This window comes from Mustela lutreola, chromosome 5 (assembly GCF_030435805.1).
Source record: "Mustela lutreola isolate mMusLut2 chromosome 5, mMusLut2.pri, whole genome shotgun sequence".
Classification (NCBI taxonomy): Eukaryota; Metazoa; Chordata; class Mammalia; order Carnivora; family Mustelidae; genus Mustela; species Mustela lutreola.
In genome coordinates this window covers 154770546-154798026 of record NC_081294.1, presented here as the reverse complement: position 1 = coordinate 154798026, position 27481 = coordinate 154770546, and the positions used below count along the sequence as shown (strand labels likewise).

Sequence of the window (27481 nt, the reverse complement as noted above, 5' to 3'; positions counted from 1 at the left end):
GCAGGAACACATGGAAGGGCCATCTCAGAAATCCACCCAGGGTAACTAAGAACTTGGTTGGGTCTGATTCCCAGTTCAACATCTCCCTGTGCACAATTCTGCTTCCTTTATTCCATGGGTATTGATCCTTAGAGTACTCCCCTAATAAACTTCCTGCATGCCAATAGTGTTCTTACAAGTGTGCCTCTTTGGATTGCTTTTAAAAATTATGTTTGTTTCTTTTGCTTCCTTCTTGCTAGTTTGTGGCTTCCTGTATCTGATGTTTGGCTGCTAAGGTGTTTTTCATGCAGCCTGTCTATTTGTAGTCTGGAATTTACTCCATCCCTTCATGCTTGCAGGGGGAGAGTGGTGGCAATACTTTCTTTAGCTAAAATTGAGGTCTGTTACAACTTCTTTATGGATTCCCAAAATTATGCTCACACATGTATTAAATAGTCCTAAATTAATCTCAATTTTGTCACCTAGGTTCATTGTAAGTTCATTGTAATTTTCTTACAGACTTCCAAGTGGTATGTAGATTTCCCCGTCTGACATGAAGCTTGTCTGTTCCTCATTTTCCTGTCCCCTGAGAATCTACATTACATTTGATCTATGTAGCACAGTCAATTGCCCCATCAGATAGTGGCACCCTGTTTTACTAGAGCATTGACAGCCCTTTTTCCTGAAGGAGCACAGATATCAAAACACAAAAATATGAATGTTTACTGAAAATTGTATTTTCACTCTTGCTGCAAGTTTTACTTGTAACTTGATATACTACCAGTCTATAATGTACTTCTCAGAATTAGCCAGGAGCCTGTAGTTTTGTTCAGAAAATAAAGCTTGACTTAATCTAGATTTCACTCAGGTGGTAAATTATGCTCTAAATCAGAGTAGGATTAGTCACTGTGATAAGATTCAATATCCAAAGGCAGAAGTCTAACAAAATTTACAGTAAGCCTACTCCCTAAACAAATGACAATTCTTATAGTTCACATGGATTAAGCAATTATACTATCTCACATTTATACAGAGGCAGTGTTTTCTACCAACCATTGCATTCAAGAGATCTTTTTTTTTTTTTTTAATTTTACAATTGTGGAATGTCATCGTTACACATTTTTTAAACTTTTTTTTTTTTGTTTTTCTATCTAGTAAGTTAACATACTTACTAGTGTAATATTAGTTTCATTTTACAATTGTGGAATGTCATCCTTTTTTTAAAAAAAATTCTTTTTTTTCTATCAAGTTAGTTAACATAGAGTGTAATATTAGTTTCATGTGTACAATGTAGTGATTGAACACTTCCATACAACACCTGGTGTTCATCACAAGTGCACTCCCCAATTACCATCAGCTCTTTATAAATATATTCTTAAGTAAGCCAAGGAAAATGGAGTGGTAAAAATGTCACCAAAAATCAAGGTTTACTAGGAAACTGAAAACACATAGTACAAACAATAGCACAATCTTTGAAAAGTACCCATATGAAACCAAGCAGTTAAGTGCTTGACACAATAAATGCATTCTGCTGTTATTGCTATAATCATAGATTCTATGATTCACCTTTAAATATCAAATAAAATAAAATAAAATAGTAAAATAAACTCATAAGGGTACAAGCTTATAACACAACCACCAAATTAAATTTAGAGAGAAAAATGATGAAATCCTATCATGGGCTTGATCATTTTAATTACTGTCTTTAACAGAAATTATCTCTCAATAACACACTCTGTAATCTGCTCCATCAACGTTCTAACAAGTAGTGAAAGCATAACATTAGTTCTCTCCTAGTGTACTTTTAAAAAATATTTTATTTATTGATTTGAAAGAGATTGAGTGAGAGAGAGAGAGAGAGAGAGAGGAAGAGCAGGAGTAGAGGGAAGGGAGACAAGAAGCACACTGCCTGCTGAACAGGCAGCCTGTTTCCAGGCTAGATCCCAGGATCCCAGGATCATGAAATGAGCTAAAGGCAGATGCTTAACTCACTGAGACACCCAAGTGCCCCTCTACTAATGTACTTTTAAATCATCCCTTTTTATGGGCATTATTTACTTACATTTTGATCTTAATTATAGGTGATTTTCATATTTTAATTTTAATGAATCACAACTTTTTGAAAGAATGTATAATCTGTGAATATTTAAAATCTTTGAAAATTAAATATTTTGTCATCCCAAGATTCAGAGTTATGCAGGTCTGCTATACTAATAAGATATTATTTTTAGCAAAATATGTCAATAGACCACACCCCTTAATAGGACAGTTTAGACAATGATATGAGTGAATTTGATGCTGCCAGACTATAATATGTTTCCTTCTCACAACGAGATGCATTAGGATGACCCTGCTCAGAAGTGACAGATATCCAGCTTGTTGAAGTCATCATTTTTATCTATGTAAGTAGGTAATAATCACCTTTGATATTTAGTAATTTGTTTATTAGTCTGAACTCCACAAAAATCCAAATTACATTACTTTCTCTGTGTAATTTTCCAAATAAAATTGTTTGTTGATCTATGCCATAATATGAAAAACTAAAAGGTATTAAAGCTGATGTAGCCATCAGGTTAAGTCTCTTGCAGTAACTTGTCAATTCAGTCTAATAAATTGTTTTGCTGATATTATTTTATTTTTAACAGAACAGATTGATTAATCACCCTGGTATTCTGAGGGAAACAAATTATAATTTTTAGGTTAAGTCAGAACAATGGGAGTTAGAAAAATATAGAAGGAAATTATCAGAATCCACTACATTTTCTGTGATTACACTATGAAAAAAAAGGAGTATATATTAGTGCCTTCTATTATATTGAAAATATGTTATTTTAGGATTCAAGTAAAGATACCAAAATTTAAACACTATCCTAAGTAAAAGGCAGTAAAACATAAGAAATGATCTCTCTTTTAAACCAGGGGACAAAAGAAAATTCAGAATACTAAATTCTCAATCCTACAGTAGTCAGTATTGATCTTTCATTCTTCTAATTAATACCATTTTAGATATTATTTTTACAGGATAATTTAATTTCTCATTTATATTTTCAACCATTTTGTTTGCATAGTCAATTAGGAATTAGTAAGTTTTCTATCATATTAATTAGTGAACACAATTGTGTCTCTTGTATAATATGGAAACTATACTTAGGAATTTTGATATAACACATAATTTAACATTGCAGTCCTTGGAAAAATATAATTTTCTACCAATGATATTATTTGATTAACACCTTTATGATCTTACTAGTAAATACTATAAACAAAATAGCATATTGAAAAGACAATTAGATTGGGGACGATGGATTGCTTTTATACATATATTTCACCTTAAAATGGTACCTCAATACATACAAAGTTAAACACTAATAATTCCAAATTAAAAAAAAATTATAAACCTCACAAGAAGCAGTATTTACTAAATGTAATAATAATTTTAATTGTTGTAGTGAGTCTAAAATATACATCTCTCTTGCATACTTGTAAAGGAAAAAGAAGTAGCTCAAATTACTATATTACTAAGGTATATCTGTTCACATTATACAAATTTAAACAATTATTAACAAAAATTCTATTAAATTTATCCTTTAAGTGAATTACAGCAGCCCAACATCCACAGGTGGAATGAATTAATAAAGAAAATGTTGTGTATACATACGAAGGGATACTATTCAGTTAAGGAAGGGAATTCTGACATGCTATAGTTTGAACAAATGTTGATGACATGATGTTAAGTGAATAAGCCAATTATAAAAAAGATAAATTCTGTATATTCCCACTAAACTAAAGATCCTGTAATAGTCAAATTCACAGGGCCAGAATAGCAGAATGGTGGTTAGCAGTTCCCAGGGACAGGGAAAAACAGGAAATCATTGTCCTGGGGTTATATATTGGTCATAGTTGCAGAATAATGTGACTATACATAATGCCACTATAGTGACAGTATATTTAAAAATGGGTAAGATGATAGCAAAACTTATTTTAAGAAACTTACTCAACACTCTGCAATTATTATATTACAGATTGACATTTAAGCAAGTTCTAAATTTTGTCATTTTTCATAAGAATGAGAGAGTTTAGAATAGAGAAAATAAGAAGGTTCCAAGTCAAATAAATGAGTTTGGAGGGTTTTGAGGTCCTTCAAGAAGGCACTAGAGAGACCCATAATTAAGGAATTCATATGGTTCCTAAGTGTGAAGAGTGCAAATGTTAACAGATTTGAAGGTGTGGAGATAACAAAGTTTTGAGAAATGTAGTGTATATCTATAGAGAGAAGTGTTTATTTTTTTAAAAAATATTTTATTTATTTATTTGACAGACAGAGATCAAAAGTAGGCAGAGGCAGGCAGAGAGGGGGGTGGGAAACAGGCTCCCTACTAAGCAGAGAGCCAGATGTGGGGCTTGATATCAAGACCCTGACATCATGACTTGAGCTGAAAGCAGAGACTTTACCCACTGACCCACACAGGCACCCCAAAAAGTGTGTTTCTATGTTTAATTTTGAAACAACCAATTAAAACCCTAAAGTAGAATTCTGTCAGTACAATCATGATGCTGAAACAATGGAGTTAGTGATTGAGGGAGCTTTTTGCAATTTCTGTGTCTTGATTTGCATTCCAGTACAGGAGGTATTTGTAAATTGGTGCAAATCAAATGACCATGGAAGAGAGGGATTCCTGTAATGCCATTTCATTGAATCAGACCATATCTTTGAGACTGAATCAGCATCTTCATCTCCTCAAGTATGATACTATTCATTCAACAACCTAGAGCAGTTTCACTACTAGCAGATCAGTGAAGAGAATGCCTTCAGATATTTAGATTCTTTTGGGCCTGAAGAAGAAATAAACTTATCTCTATACTGGGTACTAACAAATTTATTTTCTCTTATTTACCAAAAGAAGATTGTGTCTCTGTGAATTTGAGGGGAAACATCATCACACACTTTATACAGTTAATGGAATGTTGAATTTGGTATTATTGTCTTGCATTGGGAACATATTTTGAGAAAGTAAGATGATGAAAACTCTATTATCTATTTCTTCATTTGCAGTGTTGCTCTTGTTTGAAATCATGAACATTTGGAACACCACTACAGATTTCATTCTCCTAGGACTCTTTAATCACACAGAAGCCCATTTATTTCTCTTTGTGATGGTTCTCACAATTGCCTTCACCTCCCTACTAGGCAATGCCCTCATGATTTTCCTGATTTATCAGGATGTCTGGCTTCACACTCCCATGTACTTCCTATTGAGCCAACTCTCCCTCATGGACATGATGCTAATCTCCACCATTGTGCCCAAAATGGCAGCGGACTACTTGACTGGCCTGAAGTCCATTTCTCCTTTTGGCTGTGGGTTGCAGATCTTCTTCTTCATCACTTTGTAGGGGGCGAGTGTTTCCTCTTGGCATCCATGTCCTTTGAACACTATGTGGCTGTTTGCCACCCACTGCGATATGTTGTTCTCATGAGCTGGAAATTATGCCTGAGAATGACTGTGGAATCTTGGTTCCTGGGGGCAGCTTATGGCCTCATTCAGGCTGCTGCTACCCTGAGTTTTTCATTTTGCCATGCGCATGAGATAAATCAATTCTTCTGTGAGGCCCCTACTCTGGTGTGTTTGGCTTGTGCCAACACATTGGCCTTTGAAAATGGCATGTACATCTGCTATGTATTAATGATCCTGGTTCCATTTTCTCTCATCCTGATTTCCTATAGTCTTATCTTTGCTGCAGATCTCCAGATGCATTCTTGAGAAGCCCGCAAGAAGGCTTTTGCTACATGCTCCTCACATCTCTCTGTGGTAGGACTCTTTTATGGAGCTGCTATTTTTATCTATATGAGACCCAAATCCTACAGGTCAGCTAACCATGATAAAATAGTGTCAGTATTCTATACTATCTTCACTCCTTTGTTGAACCCCATCATCTATAGTATGAGAAACTGATGTCAAGGGAGCCCTGAGAAAGTGTATAGCTCAGTGCATTACCTTAAATAATGACTAAGATGACATTGATTTGTCCCAAATTTCAAGGTTATACAAAAAGAATTGTGTGAATTTTCCTAGGGAATAGTTACATATGCATTATATCTATAACTGTTTCTATTTTATTTTGAAATTCAGACAGAACTATATATTTTGGATCGTTTTATATATAGTAATTTTTATGTATAATAATTATATTATTTTAAAAATTTCCTTGACTTTTTTCCTTTTACAAGTTATTTATTTATTTATTTATTTATTTTTATTTCAATATAAAGATTTTTTTAAATTTTATTTTATTTTTCAGTGTTCCAAGATTCATTGTTTATGAACCACACCCAGTGCTCCATGAATCTCAGTTAGTTAACAAACTGTGTAATATTCATTTCAGATGTAGAATTTAGCAATTCAACACTTACATACAATGCCCAGCACCTTATCCACCCACAACCTAAATTCCCTCTGATAAACATCCTTTAATAAAGTGAAAAAATAGTCCATGTATTGGAAGTAAATAAATAATTGAGGAATATACATCTAGAATACATGAGTAACACATAAAACTCAACAACAAACACATTAAAACATGTATGAAAGATTTAAATACCCATTTCTCCAAAGTATATATATACAAATGCCTGATAAGCATATGATGAGACAGTAATTTGTTATTAGGGAAATGCACATAAAATCACAATGAAATATTTCTTTCATCCATTATGAAAGATGTTATTAAACTTTAAATAATAGTAATAACAAATGCTGCAAGAATATGGAGAAATTGGAATCTTAGTGCATTCTTTCTTTTTCTCTTAGTGTATCTTTGATGGGAATGTAAAATGGTCAGATGCTATGAAAAGCAGTATGGCAATTCATACAAAAATAGTATGGAAAATTTAACACCAAATTATCATATGATTTAGTAATTACACTTCTAAATATATACAAAAAATAATTGAAAGCAGGAACTTGAGCAAATACCTGTGCAGAAATGTTTATAGCAGCATAGTTCACAATAGCCAAATAGGTAAAAAAAAAAAAATGCCTACAGGAGAAAAAAATGCAGAAATTAAAAGTACTGTATATAAACAATGGTTTATTATTTGCACTGAAAATGAATAAAATTCTGATACATCCTACAACACGGATGAATCTTGAGAAAATTTGTCCAAGTGAAGTAAACCAAACAGAAAAGGAAAATATTGTATGATTACACTTTTATGAGGTACTTAGATTAGGCAAATTAATTGAGACAAATAATCATTAGTAGGATTATAAGGTGCAAGGATGGGGAATTATTATTTGTAAGGTGAGAAAATTGGTACATTGAAAATAATCTAGAGATTGATAGTTATGATTGAACAAAAATATGAATGCAGTTGTTACTGAATTGCACAAAGATTGTTAAAGTTGTCTATTTCATAATATATATTTTATCATAAGTGAGTTAGAAAAGAACCCTTTAAACTAGACTAGTCGTACCCCTTCCCAAGAGAAATGTAACACAGACGCAAATACGGAGACCATACAAAATCTAAGAACATTTAAGGAGTTATCTGCAATGAAAAATGCATTCTTATATTATTTTAATAGTAGTCCCTCAAAGTAGTACTATAATTTTGTTACCCATTTTAAAATGTAAAACATGTTTTGTAACATAATGGTAATCTCTAATTTAGTGAAAATTCAAAAATAAGTATCTACTCTAAAATAAAGATTACAAACAAATTGTGTAGTATTTTAAGAATTTCTGCCTGTGTGTTAATGTAAAATGTGTCAAATTCCATTATAATATATCTAATTTTAAGCCAATGTACAAACTGCCAAATAATTTAATATGCTTACACATTCCTATGCAACTTCTGAGTAACAATATATAACATTTATGACTCCATAAAACTTTAGAGACATAAAAACATTAGAAGAATCTGAATAGGTGTATTTGTTATACTGCTGAATTGACCCTTAACACATCTTCAAAAACATGTAAGTCCATTATAAGAATTCCTTTCCATTCTTGGCCTGAGGACATCTTGAGTATTAGTGACTTAAACTGTATCATTCAAGTCTCAGTTGGCTTTCCCAAGTAAACACACACACACACACACACACACACACACAGAGAGAAAAGGGTTCTTTCCTTTAATATCTAGATAAAGAACTTGAATCATGGTTGCTGGTGAGTCTTCCTGAAATGCCTAAGATGTCAAGTGCAGGGATAATAGCTGAATATATACATCCATTTGAAAAGTATTTAAAGACATCTGTTCAGAAAAATGACTTTGTTCATATAATGACAGAAGGACCCCTGTCAGCTATTCAATTCAGTGATTTTGTAAAACTGGAAGATAACAAAGAATGCATGGCTCTTATTTTAATTTATTACATAAGACATGAGACTCTTCTACAAGTGCTTAGAATAAATTGTTTAGAATTAATTAAAAACTGTTTTTTTTAAACCACTAAAATAATCAGTATGATATCTCTCAACAAGGGGATATAAAAGAAAATTTATTTTAGTGGAAATGGATTTAAAAGAGCCTGTATGTTTGAATCTTGGAAAGAATTGTTTTGCCTAAAAATGTATCATAAATTAGCAGTGACACAGTAAAATTGATAACATAGTCATGGGTAATATTTAATTAATTTTTTATTTTTTATAAACATATATTTTTATCCCCAGGGGTACAGGTCTGTGAATCACCAGGTTTACACACTTCACAGCACTCACCAAAGCACATACCCTCCCCAATGTCCATAATCCCACCCGCTTCTCCCAAACCCCTCCCCCCAGCAACCCTCAGTTTGTTTTGTGAGATTAAGAGTCACTTATGGTTTGTCTCCCTCCCAATCCCATCTTGTTTCATTTATTCTTCTCCTACCCACTTAAGCCCCCATGATGCATCACCACTTCCTCATATCAGGGAGATCATATGATAGTTGTCTTTCTCTGCTTGACTTATTTCGCTAAGCATGATACGCTCTAGTTCCATCCATGTTGTCACAAATGGCAAGATTTCATTTCTTTTGATGGCTGCATAGTATTCCATTGTGTATATATACCACATCTTCTTTATCCATTCGTCTGTTGATGGACATCCAAGTTCTTTCCATAGTTTGGCTATTGTGGACATTGCTGCTATAAACATTCGGGTGCACGTGCCCCTTTGGATCACTACGTTTGTATCTTTAGGGTAAATACCCAATAGTGCAATTGCTGGGTCATAGGGCAGTTCTATTTTCAACATTTTGAGGAACCTCCATGCTGTTTTCCAGAGTGGTTGCACCAGCTTGCATTCCCACCAACAGTGTAGGAGGGTTCCCCTTTCTCCGCATCCTCGCCAGCATCTGTCATTTCCTGAATTGTTGATTTTAGCCATTCTGACTGGTGTGAGGTGATATCGCATTGTGGTTTTGATTTGTATTTCCCTGATGCCAAGTGATATGGAGCACTTTTTCATGTGTCTGTTGGCCATCTGGATGTCTTCTTTGCAGAAATGTCTGTTCATGTCCTCTGCCCATTTCTTGATTGGATTATTTGTTCTTTGGGTGTTGAGTTTGCTAAGTTCTTTATAGATTCTGGACACTAGTCCTTTATCTGATATGTCGTTTGCAAATATCTTCTCCCATTCTGTCAGTTGTCTCTTGATTTTGTTAACTGTTTCCTTTGCTGTGCAAAAGCTTTTGATCTTGATGAAATCCCAATAGTTCATTTTTGCCCTTGCTTCCCTTGCCTTTGGCGTTGTTCCTAGGAAGATGTTGCTGTGGCAGAGGTCGAAGAGGTTGCTGCCTGTGTTCTCCTCAAGGATTTTGATGGATTCCTTTTACACACTGAGGTCCTTGATCCATTTTGAGTCTATTTTTGTGTGTGGTGTAAGGAAATGGTCCAATTTCATTTTTCTGCATGTGGCTGTCCAATTTTCCCAGCACCATTTATTGAGGAGGCTGTCTTTTTTCCATTGGACATTCTTTCCTGCTTTGTCGAAGATTAGTTGGACATAGAGTTGAGGGTCTATTTCTGGGCTCTCTATTCTGTTCCATTGATCTATGTGTCTGTTTTTGTGCCAGTACCATGCTGTCTTGATGATGACAGCTTTGTAATAGAGCTTGAAGTCCGGAATTGTGATGCCACCAACGTTGGCTTTCTTTTTCAATATCCCTTTGGCTATTCGAGGTCTTTTCTGGTTCCATATAAATTTTAGCATTATTTGTTCCATTTCTTTGAAAAAGATGGATGGTACTTTGATAGGAATTGCATTAAATGTGTAGATTGCTTTAGGTAGCATAGACATTTTCACAATATTTATTCATCCAATCCAGGAGCATGGAACATTTTTCCATTTCTTTGTATCTTCCTCAATTTCTTTCATGAGTACTTTATAGTTTTCTGAGTATAGATTCTGTGTCTCTTTGGTTAGGTTTATTCCTAGGTATCTTATGGTTTTGGGTGCAATTGTAAATGGGATGGACTCCTTAATTTCTCTTTCTTCTGTCTTGCTGTTGATGTAGAGAAATGCAACTGATTTCTGCGCATTGATTTTATATCCTGACACTTTACTGAATTCCTGTATAAGTTCTAGCAGTTTTGGAGTGGAGTCTTTTGGGTTTTCCACATATAGTATCATATCATCTGCGAAGAGTGATAATTTGACTTCTTCTTTGCCGATTTGGATGCCTTTAATTTCCTTTTGTTGTCTGATTGCTGAGGTCAGGACCTCCAGTACTATGTCGAATAGCAGTGGTGATAATGGACATCCCTCCATGTTCCTGACCTTAGCGGAAAAGCTTTCAGTTTTTCTCCATTGAGAATGATATTTGAGGTGGGTTTTTCATAGATGGCTTTGATGATATTGAGGTATGTGCCCTCTATCCCTACACTTTGAAGAGTTTTGATCAGGAAGGGATGCTGTACTTTGTCAAATGCTTTTTCAGCATCTATTGAGAGTATCATATGGTTCTTGTTCTTTCTTTTATTGATGTGTTGTATCACATTGACTGATTTGTGGATGTTGAACCAACCTTTCAGCCCTGGAATAAATCCCACTTGGTCGTGGTGAATAATCCTTTTAATGTGCTGTTGAATCCTATTGGCTAGTATTTTGTTGAGTATTTTCGCATCTGTGTTCATCAAGGATTTGGTCTATAGCTCTCTTTTTTGGTGGGATCCTTGTCTGGTTTTGGGATCAAGGTGATGCTGGCCTCATAAAATGAGTTTGGAAGTTTTCCTTCCATTTCTATTTTTTGGAACAGTTTCAGGAGAATAGGAATTAGTTCTTCTTTAAATGTTTGGTAGAATTCCCCCGGGAAGCCATCTGGCCCTGGGCTTTTGTTTGTTTGGAGATTTTTAATGACTGTTTCAATCTCCTTACTGGTTATGGGTCTGTTCAGGCTTTCTATTTCTTCCTGGTTCAGTTGTGGTATTTTATATAGTCATGGGTAATATAATCATAGATATTATCTATGAACTTTCCTGGATTTATGCTGAACAAAATTAAAGTCTATTCTAAGCAATGCTGTGTTTATGAAAACATGATCACTTTAAGAGTAGTAATAATTCTGTGTCACAAAATGTATACTAAATGTTTATATGGATACAAAAGAAACTTCAAATATGAGAAGAATTTATTTGACCAATAACTGAAACAACATATTTTGAGGCAAAAATTATATTTGAAATATAAATTATACTTATCAAGAAAGGGGAGATACATTGTCCTCAGAGCTTATGATGAATCTCCTGGAGATGGGAAAAATAGTAAATAAGTGTAGAGTGCTTTAGCATGGTATGTTTAACATGAATTGTACTCACAGAAGTAGAACTATTTTCATGCAATCATGTGATGTGCTCATATCAATGTTGATGCCATTGCATTAATTCTGACAATTTGGATTACTATCCAGATTAAAATCATTATAATTTTAAGGTGATCTGTTTAAGAAATTAGTGACTTACTCTATGTAAAAAAAGTTGGTCAAGACCATAAGTAGAAGATATTAAGTAGAGTTTGAACAGGAATGGCTGTACTTTTACAATTGAAAGTGATTTTGGAGTTAGTTCATAAGTATGGTGTCTGAATGAGAAAGGATATGAAAGTCTTTTAAAATATGGGATTGAGGGACGCCTGGGTGGCTCAGTTGGTTGGGCAGCTGCCTTCAGCTCAGGTCATGATCCCGGCGTCCTGGGATCGAGTCCATGATCCCGGCGTCCTGGGATCAAGTCCCACATCGGGCTCCTTGCTCTGCGGGGAGCCTGCTTCTCCCTCTGACTCTGCCTTCCACTCTGTCTGCCTGTGCTCGCTCTCACTCTCTCTCTCTCTTACAAATAAATAAATAAAATCTTAAAAAAAAAAAAAAAGCTTCTCTCTTCTTCTAAAAAAAAAAAAAAATATGGGATTGAGTCTTATTGCTATAGGCTTTAGATGGGCTTACATAAAATTTGGTGAAAAAAACTAACATGTAACAGTCCAAATTCTCAAAAACAATAGTAGAGTGTAGAATTTCCTTTCTTACGTGTGTGTGTGTGTGTTTCTGTGATTTATTGTTTTTTTTGTTTTGTTTTGTTTTTTAACATCTTTTATTTGAGTATGGGTGACACACAATGCTGCATTATTTTCAGGTGTACAACATAGTGATTTGGCAAGTTTTTACATATCCTGAGACTTCACTGAATTTGGTTACCAGTTCTAGTGGTCTTTGGTGGAGTCTTTTGGGCTTAATACATATTACACACATTATTTATCCACTCATTTTTTGATGAACACTTAGATGTGTGTGTGCGTGTGCTTTACATATCTTAACTTTTGGAAATAATGCTGAAAAACTTATAAGAATGCAGATATTGCCTTAAGATATAGATTTTAGGGGCGCCCTGGTGGCTCAGTGGGTTAAGCCCCTGCCTTCGGCTCAGGTCATGATCTCAGGGTCCTGGGATTCAGCCCCACATCCAGCTCTTTCTCAGCGGAGAGCCCATTCCCCCCCCCATCTGCCTGCCTCTCTGCCTACTTGAGATCTCTCTGTCAAATACATAAATAAAATCTTTAAAACAAAAGCTATATTTTAATTTTTTTGGATATATACCTATAAGTGGGACTGTAGGATCATATGATATTTCTAATTTTAATTATTTTTGGAACTCCCATATACTTTCACATAGTGACTATACCAATTTACATACCCAAGAAAAATGCAAAAGGATTCCATTTTCTCTGCATTCTGGCCAATACTTATTAACTTTTTAAAAATTTCTTTTTTTTAAATTTAATTTTATTTTTTCAGTGTTCCAAGATTCATTGTTAATGCACTACACCCAATGCTCCATGCAATATTTGCTCTTCTTAATAACCACGACAAAGCTCAACTTTCCCCTGTTCCCCTCTAAAATCTTCAATTTTTTTCTCAGAGTCCACAGTATCTCGTGGTTCATCTTCTCCTCTGATTCCCCCCTTTCACTTTTCCTTTACTTCTCCTAATGTCCTCCATGTTATTCCTTATGTTTCACAATGGAGTGAAACCGTACAATAATTGACTCTCTCTGCTTGACTTATTGAACTCAGCATAATCTCCTCCAGTCCTTTCCATGTTGATACAAAAGTTGGTTATTCATCCTTTCTAAGGGAGACATAATATTCCATTGTATAGATGGACCATATCTTCTTTGGAAGGTTTCAGTGGATATATTTGTGCTTTTGATTTGATCATCTATAGATGATACTCATAAAGTTAAATTTACTCACCTGAGTCTATATTGCTAAGTTTCAAAACTAGAGCTAGATATTGTTTATACTCAAAAGGATCTTTAACTGTAACTTGCTTGTGCAATAAAACAGAACAGGCATATCTTTAGTCTGAATCTAAACTCAAAGTACTTTCAGTGGTAATTATTTTCTTTTCAACTCTCAAATTATCTGTCTACATATTTTTCTATTTATTTACCTACTAATGCTGATTTATTACATGATAGTTCATAAAAGTATATAATTTGAAGTACACAAATATGTGCATGTACCAATACTGTGAATTCTAGATCTCTTTATCTTTCATTAAGGTATAAAGCTGTATAACCTTTTAAGCAATTAAATCATACATTTCTTCAAGATGTAATAAGGTATTATAGAGGGCACAGATTGCATGGAGCACTGGGTGTGGGGCAAAAATAATGCATACTGTTATGCCAAAAATAAATAAATAAATAAATAGATTATTAATTCTAAGTAAAGTACACAAACTATATATCATTCTTTTCTTTTTTATAGTAGAAACTAGTGGAAACACTTGAAAGAATGTGTAATCATATGTAAGATTCTATGAAAGGATACTGTGTAGAATTATGCTTGGCAACACCCTAGAGGACACTCTTGGGTTATCTGATTTGGACTCTCTTAAAGGCATCTCACAATGCTGTAAATTCCATGTGGCTGATGTCAATGCAAAATAATTATTATCTAGGGATGTGCAAATACAAGTATGATGAAACATTTCAAATAAATGAGGTAGACTTTATGAATCCAGTGAATACAAAATTCTCCTGGGAACCTGATCTGGTGCTTGTTTTATAGGGTTCCTCCCTTACTGGCAAATAAGAAAGTTCCCTTTTGGGAAACTTAAACACTTTAGATTATTTCAATGATCTTGAGAAGGGAGGGAGTGACCCAAATTGATGTGAAATCCAATGGGGAGTTTTTTACAATTAGATGATTTTTAAAGTCTGATCTGATAAAACTTCCAAGAAATCCAACTTAAGGCTTCTTTGGTAACTGTACATTCTTGCTGTACCAATTTAAGTGATCAGACCAAATATGACCAAGTTTATTTAGTGACCAATAAGATATTTCTTTGGAACTTATTTTGATCAAAGGCAAGATGTTGTAGAAAAAAAATGCTTCATCGTAAAACTCTTCATTGTCTAGCTTCTAGAGGTTGCCCAACCAGATCTGTCACTATATCACTACAGTCTTAAATAATTCACTTTCACATGAGAATCAGTTCTTCATCCTCATAATGAGGCCATTTTAAAAATATGCTTTTTTCTGTAAATGTATAAAACATTGATGTGAGACTATTTTTGTTTTCATTTTTAACTAAATACAAACATACAAAAATATATTTATGCAAGCAATATAATAGCTATTGAATCCATGCGATGGTAATTGCCCATAACTTTGAAACTCAGGGAGCAGTTAGGAAATTTTCTTCATCATGATGTAGGAATAAACTGAATATGTCTTGAATATGCATACTTACAACTTGATTTACAGGGGAAATAATATGGGTGCCTCTTTGTTTTTGTTCTTGTTTTTTTGGTAATCAAAGTCGCCTAGGATGCTTTGGTATTGGGGGCAAGGAATGAATTGCAGTTCATTCGGAGGATCTGGAAATGATGCCTGCATTTACTATACAGTCCATTAAAGCTGTATATCTGTAAGGAACAAGTGACAATGTGGTAACAACAACAGAGGAGACAGAATATCTTAAAATGAGCAAAAAAAAAAAAAACTAAATCAATGTATTTGGGAATAAAGGGCATATATATTCATGACCCTATTTTATCTATACTGAATTTCTATTTTAAGATCATTCTTTTTTTTCTTTATTTCTTTTTCTTTTTTAGTTTTGACAAGTTAAAATGATATTCACTAATGTCAGAATTACCTTTTGAAAGATAAGAGAGTTTATCAATTTAAATACAATCTTCATCTGTAAATGACTATATCGATTCTTCTAGAAGCTAAATTAGTAACAGAGGAATTAGGAAAAGTCACATAAAATCTGAATCTTGGTCTATCATGTATAAAATTCTTAGGTTAAAACTACTTCAAAAGCCACTTCTCAGAATTAGATAAAATTTAATTATGGAACAAATATTGATACAAGTCAAAGTCTGTCCAATGGAGATGGCCAATAAAAGCTGATAGTTTTGTATTCTCTGTATATAGGCCTTGTTTATGTTCAATATTTGTTTCTCTAACTCAATAAGAAAACATCTGATTGATTTTCATCTATGTATACTTAGTAGAACTACAAAAATCAAGACGTGAAAATCCTTTACAAGTGGTTTATAAATATATTACTTATTATATTTAACTGGACAAAAAGAAAATGAAAGGGGAAATATATAATTTAGTTAATTAACTATCTATCACCCTCCATAGTTATTTGTGTGTGTGAGAAGGGTTAAGAACTTTTTTGGGGGTGCCTGTGTGGCTCAGTCAGTCAAGTGTCTGCCTTTGGCTCAGATCATGATCCCAGGGTCCTGGGATTGAGTATCACATTGGGCTCCTTGCTCAGAGGGGAGCCTGCTTCTCTCTCAGCATCTGCCTATTTGTGCACTCTCTCTCTCTCTTTCTGACAAATAAATAAATAGATAAGTAAAATCTTTTTTTTTAAAAAAAGAACTTTTTGTTAGCAAACTTCAAGTATGTGATATAATACTGTTAAGTACAGTCATTTTTTTAATCCCTTCTGTCATTGATTTCTTTTTTAATTTATTTTTTATTTATTTTCAGCATAACAATATTCATTATTTTTGCACCACACTCAGTGCTCCATGCAATTCGTGCCCTCTATAATACCCACGACCTGGTACACTGACCTCCCACCCCCTGCCCCTTCAAAACCCTCAGATTGTTTTTCAGAGTCCATAGTCTCTCATGGTGTGGAGCATAAAAAATAGCATGGAGGACATGGGGAGTTAGAGCGGAGAAGTACAGTCATTTTTATTGTATATTAAGGCTCCAGAATATTTACATCCTGCATATCTGAACCTTCATATTATTTGAGTAAAGTTTCCCTATTTACCCATCAGCTAGACCATGGTAAACAGGATTAAATGTTTTACTATTCTATAGTAAACTTTATTCTATAATGTTCTATTGAGAGTTTTATTTCTTTCACAAATAAATGAGATTGTGCAATACTTCTCTTTCTGTTTCTGCCTTATATTCATCCATGTTGTCACAGTGATGAAGTTTTTGTTTTGTTTTGTTTTGTTTTATCCAAGCTTAAATCATATTCCAGTGTATATAGATTTATGACTTTTGTGTCTATTCATCCACTGATTGATATTTAGGTTCTTCCCATGTCTTGGTTGTTGTGAATAAGACCACAATATGCATGAGAGTGCAAATACTCCTTTGAAATAGTGATTTCATTTTCTTTGGATATATACACAGAAACAAGAGTGTTAGAACATAAGGTAGTTCTATTTTTAATTTTTTGAGAACATCCATACTGTTTCCTATAATGACTGTGCCAATTTACATCCCTTCAACAATAGGAGAGACTTAAAAACATCATGTAAATTTAAACATTTTAAACACTATAGTAATTAAACATTTAGCATTTAGTAGAGAAGTAACAGATTAAAAATTTGACATATAGAATGATAGTTGGTTATAAGTCACGTCTCTCCAAATTTAAATTAAGTGGAATTTTTTCTACACATGTAACTGAATAATAATGATGTCGAATAGTGTTGGAAAACATAATTGTTGCTTCCTGTTGAAAGATTTAACTCATCTCTTAAGTTTGTCTTCGGAACTATGGAATTTGAAGAAATCTGAGAAAAATGTAAAAAAAAAATATGAAAAGCATAAAAAAACCACAAAAGTCCCACAGTGACCAAATACCTACCAAGGACATCATACATTGTGAGGAACACACAGACACATTTCACACAAAATGGTGAGTGAACATAAGCATTTTGTTCTTTCACTGCAATAAACTAATCAATGAAAAATTTCCTTATTTTTTTTCTCCTCCAGTATTTTACAATATTTTTCAATCACTGTAATCACTGCCTTACACCAGGTCCTCAAGCTCTCTTTGCTGGAGTTATTTTTTTTTCAGAATCTATTTATTTATTTGACATACAGAGATCACAAGTAGGCAGAGAGGCAGGAAGAGAGAGAGGTGAAACAGGCTCCCTGCTGAGCAGAGAGCCCAATTCAGGGCTCAATCCCAGGACTCTGAGATCATGACCTGAACTGAAGGCAGAGGCTTTAACCCACTGAGCCACTCAGGAACCCCTACTGGAGCATTTTCTAAAAGGATTTTCCAACCGAATAAAAAAATGACATTTGGACTCTTATATCATCAGCTAGAGTTCTTAATTGAAGAAATATATGAATTTAGCCCAATTTTAACTAATAATGTGTTGCTAAAAATGCTTTAAAAACTTATGGAATCTCCAAATATGAGAGTGAATATTATATGAAATTCTACAACCATAAAAAAATGTGCAAAAGCAGTCTGAAAATGAATCCTGTGAAGGTACCATCATTGCCCCTTCTGGGTTCAATTTACAGCCTCAGAACCATGTGATGGATTCCCTGAAAAGCTCAAGAACTTATTTATTTTGGATTCATGTTCATTTAGAGCTTGTGTACTTGCTCTTTTTTTCCTCCCCTCCCAGTGGCCCATTCCCAAGATAAACCTGCAAATAAAGAATCTAAAGTAAAGTATAGATATATATTTTTGCCATAGCTATGTCAAGCCCTTAAGTGAACATTCAAGTTCTACCATAGATATTGAAATATTTGCTCTTGAGGCATCTGGGTGGCTCAGAAGATTGAAGCCTCTGCCTTTGGCTTAGGTCATGATCCCAGGGTCCTGAGATCGAGCCCCACATCAGGCTTTCTGCTCAGTGGGGAGCCTGTTTCCTGCTCTCTCTCTCTCTCTCTCTCTCTCTCTGCCTGCCTCTCTGCCTACTTGTGATCTCTCTGTGTCAAATAAATAAATAAAATCTTTTAAAAAAGAAATATTTGCTGTCAAAGGAATGTCAGAAGACAGTCCACAAAGAAAATAATGATAAATGGGTTGCAGACTTTATGTTTAATTTGGAAGATGCTTTATCTACTCACAGGAGTCTTTATGTGTGAGATACAAGAATGTGGGATAAATTTGTTTTAGTTAGAATGTCTGGAAAAATAAACATGAGAAATGAAAAAAAAAGTGGAAAATATTTAATCTCTGTTCTCTGTTTAAATCAGGAAAAATGCCTATTACCCTTTATGGATAGACACAGTGAAAGTAAGTGGGGAGAGAGAGAGAGACAGAGAGAGAGGGAATGAGAAAACATTATCATAAAGTTTTAAAATTAGTGTACAAACACTGGTGCCTTTAGGGCCTGATTATATAATGTGGACAAGAGCTTTGTATAATGGCCAACTCTACAATCCAATAATAAATACAATGTGGTGACAACAATGCACAAAAGGCATTCTTTTGTCTATCTTCTTTGTCTTTTAAAAGGCGTGTTTCAAATTTTCTGAAACAGTGGCTTCCTGAGGAGAATCCTAACTAGCCACTCTCACTTACTCTCACAAGTTATGGGAATCTGAAGATCATCATGTTAGCTGTAGTCTCCCAGCACAAGTCTCTGTTTCTCTCCAATCTCTAAATCCAGAATGGCTTGAAATTATTCTCGAGTTATCTAACTAAAATACATATCGTTGATGTTAGTTTCCTTAGTATTATAAGCAATTATCTCCTTTAGCTGGTACAACCCTACATCTGCAGGTTCACACAGAACAACTACTACCTCACTTAATGTTATCTTCACATTAAAGTGAATGCAGTTTTCTAAAGAAGTTTAAGCATTACAATTATTTTAAGTATACAGTTGCCTTTATCTTCAATTTATGAACAATTATTATCACATAAATTCTTTGATGGAATAATTCATAGTTTTTACTGTTCTCAATTTTAGATCTGGTCTAAAAGGTATATCCTTCCTCTTTGTTCTCACAAATTTCAGTATACCTATTAATAATGCAAGTCATTATGATATTGCTACCATAGGTTTTTGTGGTCACTCCATGGACAATTAATGCTTACATCCTTTTAAAAGGTCCACTTGCTTGTACCGTTTTAAAAATACTTTCGAAATATGTCCATCTGTACCCCAATATTCATAGCAGCAATGGTCATGGTCACCAAACTGTGGAAAGAACAAAGATGCCCTTTAATGGATGAATGAATAAGGAAGATGTGGTCCATATACACTATGGAGTATTATGTCTCCATCAGAAAGGGTGAATACCCAACTTTTGTGTCAACATGGAAAGGACTGGAAGAGATGCTGAGTGAAATAAGTCAAGCAGAGAGAGTCAATTATCATATGTTTTTACTTATTTGTGGAGCATAAGAAATAACACGGAGGACATGAGGAGATGGAGAGGAGAAGGCAGTTGAGGGAAATTGGAGGGGGAGACAATCCATGAGAGACTATGGACTCTGAAAAACAACCTGAGGGTTTTGGGGCACCTGGGTGACTCAGTGGGATAGATCCTCTGCCTTCAGCTCAGGTCATGGTAGCAGGGTCCTGGGATTGAACCCTGCATTGGGCTTTCTGCTCAGCAGGGAGCCTGCTTCCTCCTCTCTCTCTGCCTGCTTCTCTGCCTAATTGTGATCTATGTCTTTTAATTAAATAAATAAAATCTTAAAACAAAACAAAATTAAAAAAACAACCTGAGGGTTTTGAAGGGGTGGGAGGTGGGGGTGGGAAGTTGGGTGAGCCTACTGGTGGGTATTATGGAGGGCACATAGTGCGTGAAGCACTGGCTGTGGTGCGTAAACAATGAATTCTGGTACACTGAAAAGAAATTTAAAAATAAATAAATTTAAAAAAAAGATATATGATATCCAAAAGCTTGATATATTATCATATATTAATAAAAGAAATGGCAAGAGCCCTTACTCTAAATGGATGCATAAAAAGCATTTGGCATTCTTTCTTGATTAAAATCCTGCAGTGTAGTGATGGAAGGTATATGCCTCAATATCATAAAATCCATCTATGAAAAACACACTGAATATAATTCTCAGTGGAGAAAAATTTTTCCCCTAAGGTCAGGAAAATAGCATGGATATCCACTATCACCACTTCTGTTCAACATAGTACTAGAAGACTTGGCCTCAGCAATCAGACAAGAGACAAAAGAAATAAAAAGCATATGAATTAGCAAAGAAGAAGTCAAACTCTAACTCTTTGCAGATGATATCATACTCCTATTGAAAAAGCCAAACAACTCTACCCCAAAACGTCTAGAACTCATAAAGGAATTCAGTAAATTAGAAGGATATAAAATCAATGCCCAGAAATCTGATGCATTTCTATACACAAAAAATAAAGAAGAAACAGACATTAAGGAGTTAACCCCATTTAAAATTGCACCCCAAACCATAAGACACATGGTGTGCCTGGGTGATTTTGGATACTAGCCTGCCTCTCTCTGCCTGCCTCTCTCTACCTGCCTCTCTGCCTCCATGTTTTTCCTTATGCTCTTTCCTTATGGGTGGCTCACTGGGTTAAATCCTCTGCCTTCAGCTCAGGTCATGATCTCAGGGTCCTGGGATTGAGCCCTGTGTCAGGGTCTCTGCTCAGCAGGGAGCCTGCTTCCTCCTCTCTCTCTGCCTGCCTCTATGCCTACTTGTGATCCCTGTCTGTCAAATAATGAAATAAAATCTTAAATAAATAAATAAATAAATAAAGGTGTAACTAGATTTCAGTACATTAAAAAAAAAAAAAAAAAAAAGGAATGAATCTATCCAAACAGGTAAAGGATCTGTACCCACAACACTATAGAATACTCAAGGAAGAAGTTGAGCCACAAACAAAAGAATGAAATGGAAAATTATTGCATGTTCACAGATTGGAAGAAAAAATATTTCTAAAATATCTATGCTACCTAGAAGAGTCAATACATTCAATGCAATCCCTATCAAAATACCATCAACTATTTTCAAAGAAATGGAACAAATGATCCTAGATTTTTTGTGAAACCAGAAAAGACCCTTAATAGAGGAATGTTGAAAAAGAAAACCAAAGCTGGTGGCATCACAGTTCTGGACTTCAAACTCTACTACAAAGCTGTAATCATCAAGACAGTATGGTACTGGTACAAAAACAGACACATAGATCAAAGAAAGAAAATAAAGAACACAGAAATGGTCCTCTATGGTCAACTAGTCTTTAACAAAGCAGGAAAGAATTACTGATGGAAAAAAAGACAATCTTTTCAGGGTGTCTGGGTGGCTCAGTTGGCTAAACATCTGCCTTCAGCTTGGGTCATGATCCTGGGGTCCTGAGATCTAGTCCCACTTCAGGCTCCCTTCTCCTTCTCACTCTGCTGCTACCCCTGTTTGTTCATTCTCTCTCTCCCTGTGTCAAATAAATGAATAAAATTTTAAAAAAGACAATCTCTTCAACAGATGGTGTTGGGAAAATTGGACAGCAACAAACAAAAGAATGAAATTGGATCATTTCCTTACATCATACACAAAAATAGACTCAAAATAGATGAAAATCTACTTTTTCTTTCTTTCTCCTAATGCCCTCCATGTTTTTCCTTATGCTCTACAATTAAGTGAAATCATATGATAATTGACTCTTATTGCTTGACTTATTTCACTCAACATAATCTCTTCCAGTCCATGTTGTTTGTATCCATGTTGATACAAAAGTCGGGTATTCATCTTTCTGATGGAGGCATAGTATTCCATTGTATATATGGACCATATTTTCTTTAAAGATTTTTTTAAATTTATTTATCAGAGAGAGAGAGAGGGGGAGAGAACGAGCACAGGCAGACAGAATGGCAAGCAGAGGCAGAGGGAGAAGCAGGCTCACCGCTGAGCAAGGAGCCCGATGTGGGACTCCATCCCAGGATGCTGGGATCATGACCTGAGCTGAAGGCAGCTGCTTAACCAACTGAGCCACCCAGGCGTCCCTGGACCACATTTTCTTTATCAATTCATCTGGTGAAGGGCATTTTGGATGCCCTTGGATGGGGGGTTAGGTGAGCCTGGTGGTGGTTATTAAGGAAAGCACATATTGCATGGAGCACTGGGTGTGGTGTATAAACACTGAATCTTGGAACACTGAAAAAAATATGATTAAATTAATTTAAAAATAGATGAAAATCCTAAATGTGAGACAGGAATCCATCAAAATTCTTGATAACACAGGTAGCAACCTCTTTGACCTGGGCCAAAGCAACTTCTTCCTAGACACATTTCTAAAATGAAGGGAAGCAAGGGCAAAAATGAATATTGGGAATTCAGCAAGATAAAAAGCTGTTGCACAGCAAAGGAAACAGTCAACAAAATCAAAAGAAAACTGACAGAATAGAAGAAGATATTTGTAAATGACACATCAGATATAGAGCTAGTATCCAAAATCTATAAAGAATTTATCAAACTAAACACTCAAAGAACAAATAATCCAATCAAGAAATGGGCAGAGGACATAAACAGACATTTCTGCAAAGAAGACATCCAAATGACCAACAGACACATGAAAAAATGATCAACATCACTTGGCATCAGATAAATACAAATGCAATCCACAGTGAGATACCACCTCATACCATTATAATGGCTAATATTAACAAGTCAGGAAAGAACAGATGTTGGCGAGGATACATAAAAAGGGGAACCCTCCTACACTATTGGTAGGAATGTATGCTGGTACAGCCACTATGGAAAACAGTATTAAGGTTTCTCAGAAAGTTGAAAATAGAGCTACCTTACAACCCAGAAATTGCACTACTGGGTATTTACCCCAAAGATATAGATGTTGTGATCCAAAGGGGTACCTACACTTCAATGTTTATAGCAGCAATGTCTAAAATAGTCAAATTATTGAAAGAGCCCAGATGTCCATCAACAAGTGAATGGACAGAGAAGATGTGGTGTATATATTTATATACACAATGGAATATTATGTAGCATTCAAAAACTCTTTGTAATGACATGGATGGAGCTAGAGGGTATTATGCTAAAATAAATAACTCAATGAGAGGAAGACACTTATAATCTCACTGATATGTGGAAATTGGGAAACAAAGCAGAGGATCATAGGGGAAGAGAGAAAAAAATGAAATAAGATGAAACAAGAGAGGGAGACAAGCATAAGAGACCCAATCTCAGGAAACATTACGAGGGTTGCTGTAGTGGGAAGGGTGAGGGGGATGGGGTGGCTGGATGATGGACACTGGGGAGGGTATGTGCTCTGGTGAGCACTGTGCAATATGTAAGACTGATGAATCACAGACTACACCCCTAAGCAAATAATATATTATATGTTAGTAGTAAATAAATAAATAAATAAATAAATAAATAAATAAAATAAAATTAAACCATTGCAGCTATCACACTGATTGGGTAATAGATATGACCATTACCTCAAAAGCTATTTTTGTGCTTTTATTCTATGTCATCCCCAAGGAATCACTTTTTACAACTTATGACAACATGGATTCATTTTGTTATTTATTCTGAGATTATGCTCCTGTGTCTGGCTTCTTTCCTTCACATTATTGCTGTTAAGTTTCTTCTAGCTTTTTGTGTCTTTGTACATCATTAATTCACATCACTATTAAACACTCCATTATGTAACTATCATCTGTTTACTCACCCAATTTTGTTAATGAGCATATGTGAATATTGTAGTGTTAATTACAAATGCCACTTCTGTCAATGTGTTTAAACATGTCTTCTGGAGACTATATGGAAGAATTTCAGTGGGAATTAATGCAGAAGTACAAGTTCGAGGTTAATACACAAGCTTGTGTTTATCTTCTCCAGTTTTATTGAGGAAAAATTGAAAAATAAATATGGTATATAAGATTTAAGACAAAATGATGATTTCATATATATTTGGGCCATTACCTATTAACATCAGTGACTTAATCTTTTTCCTTCATATATTCAGAATTGCTTAAAGAATATTATTTTACATTCAAATCAGTAGCATGTTGAATCATGTCTTTGTTATTCTTAGCCATTGATTTTACCCATAATTGTTAGAAAAAAAGTAATTAAAATTTACCTACAAATATTGTGGATTTTGAGTGTGATTGCATACAATTTGGGCAAAAAATATGTGGAAAAAAATATTCTCTATGTTGACTAGTTATTTATTAATTAGCCATATCTCACCACATTTATGCTAACTGATAAAGGCTAGAAATACATCTATAACCTCTTAAGTTAATATGGAGAAATTTTCTTTTATAATTTTACACATATTTTCAAAATATTTTTATGAAAATATTTATCACCTTCGTCTTGAATTTTGGGGACACAGAACGGGGTTTCTTTGGTCAATTTCTTCTTAGTATTATTCATAATGAAGTGTAGATGACAGATAATGTCACATTAGTTTCAGGTATAAAACATAGTGATTTGACAAGTATATATATTATTTTATGCTTACTACAACTGTAGCTATTATCTGTCAACATAAAATGTCATTACAATACCATTGACTGTTTCCTATGCTGTAGCTTTCATCAATATCTTTTTACTATTATTATGTTGTTATGTTATATATATATATGTTATATACATATATATACATATATATGTGTGTTAAATAATATGTTGTGTTATGTTATGTTATACACCATACAGTACATCATTAGTTATTTTTTTGTTTATTTTTTACTTATTTTCAGCATATCAGTATTCATTATTTTTTCACCACACCAAGTGCTCCATGCAATTCATGGCCTCTATAATATCCACCACCTGGTATCCCAACAGCCCACTCCCTGACCCTTCAAAACCCTCAGATTGTTTTTCAGAGTCCATAGTCTCTCATGGTTCACCTCCCTTCCAATTTCCCCCAACTCCTTCTCCTCTCTAACTCCCCATGTCCTCCATGCTATTTGTTATGCTCCACAAATAAGTGAAGCCATATGATAACTGACTCTTTCTGCTTGACTTATTTCACTGAGCATAATCGCTTCGAGTCCCGTCCATGTTGCTACAAAAGTTGGGTATTCATCCTTGCTGATGGAGGCATAATACTCCATAGTGTATATGGAACAAATTTTCCTTATCCATTCATCTGTTGAAGGGCATCGTGGTTCTTTCCACAGTTTGGCGACCGTGGATAATTGCTGCTATAAACATTGGGGTACAGATGGCCCTTCTTTTAACTCCATCTATATCTTTGGGATAAATACCCAGGAGTGAAATGGCAGGGTCATAGGGAAGTTCTATTTTTAATTTCTTGAGGAATCGCCACACTGTTCTCCAAAGAGGCTGCACCAACTTGCATTCCCACCAACAGTGGAAGAGGGTTCCCCTTTCTCCACATCCCCTCCAACACACGTTGTTTCCTGTCTTGTTAATTTTGGCCATTCTAATTGGTTTAAGGTGATATCTCAATGTGGTTTTATTTTAATCTCCCTGAGGACTAGTGATGATGAACATTTTTTCATGTGTCTGATAGCCATTTGCATGTCTTCATTGGAGAAGTGTCTGTTCATATCTTCTGCTCATTTTTTGATATGATTGTATGTTTTGTGTCTGTTGAGTTTCAGTTCTTTATAGATTCTGGATATCAACTTTTTGTCTATACTGTTTTTTGAAAATATCTTCTCCCATTTCGTGGGTTTCCTCTAGTTTTCTTGACTGTTTCCTTTGCTGTGCAGAAGCTTTTGATTTTCATGAAGTCCCAAAAGTTCATTTTCGCTTTTGTTTCCTTTGCCTTTGGAGACATATCTTGAAAGAAGTTGCTGTGGCTGATATCGAAGAGATTACTGCCTATGTTCTCTAGGATTCTGATAGATTCTAGTCTCACTTTGAGGACTTTTATCCATTTTGAGTTTATCTTTGTGTATGGTGTAACAGAATGGTCGAGTTTAATTCTTCTACATATAGCTGTCCAGTTTTCCTGGCACATTTAATGAAGAGACTGTCTTTTATCCACTGTGTATTTTTTACCATTTTGTCGAGGATTATTTCCCCATAGAGTTGAGGGTCCATATCTGGGCTCTCTAGTCTGTTCCACTGGACTATGTGTCTATTTTTATGCCAGTGCCATGCAGTCTTCCTGATCACAGCTTTGTAGTAAAGCTTGAAATCAGGGAGCGTGAGGCCCCTGATTTTATTTTTGTTTTTCAACATTTCCTTGCGATTCAGGGTCTCTTCAGTTTCCATACAAATTTTTGGATTATTTGCTCCAGCTTTTTGAAATATACAGGTGGAATTTTGATTGGAATGGCATTAAAAGTATAGATTGCCCAGGCAGTATAGACATATTAACAATGTTTATTTTTCTGATCCAAGAGCATGGAATGATCTTCCATCTTTTTGGGTCTTCCTCAATTACTTTCATGAGTGTTCTATAGTTCCTCGAATACATATCCTTTACCTCTTTGGTTAGGTTTATTCCCAGGTATTTTATGGTTCTTGGTGCTTTAGTAAATGGAATCGGTTCTCTAATTTCCCTTTATGTATTCTCATTGTTAGTGTATAAGAAAGCCACTGATTTCTGTACATTGACTTTGTATCCTGCCACGTTGCTGAATTGTTGTATGAGCTCTAATAGTTTGGGAGTGGAGTCTTTTGGGTTTTCCATATAAAGTGTCATGTGTTCTGTGAAGAGAGAGAATTTGACTTCTTCATTGCCAATTTGGATACCTTTAATTTCTCTTTGTTGTCTGATTGCTGTTGCTAGAACTTCTAATACTATGTTGAACAAGAGTGGTTAGAGTGGGCAT

At 34.7% G+C, this 27481-nt stretch overlaps 1 pseudogene; it reads left to right on the top strand.

Annotated features, from left to right (window-relative positions):
- The first annotated feature begins 4995 nt into the window (after positions 1-4995).
- On the top strand, positions 4996-5988 carry LOC131831450 (olfactory receptor 2T8-like; annotated as a pseudogene).
- Positions 5989-27481: the final 21493 nt, after the last annotated feature.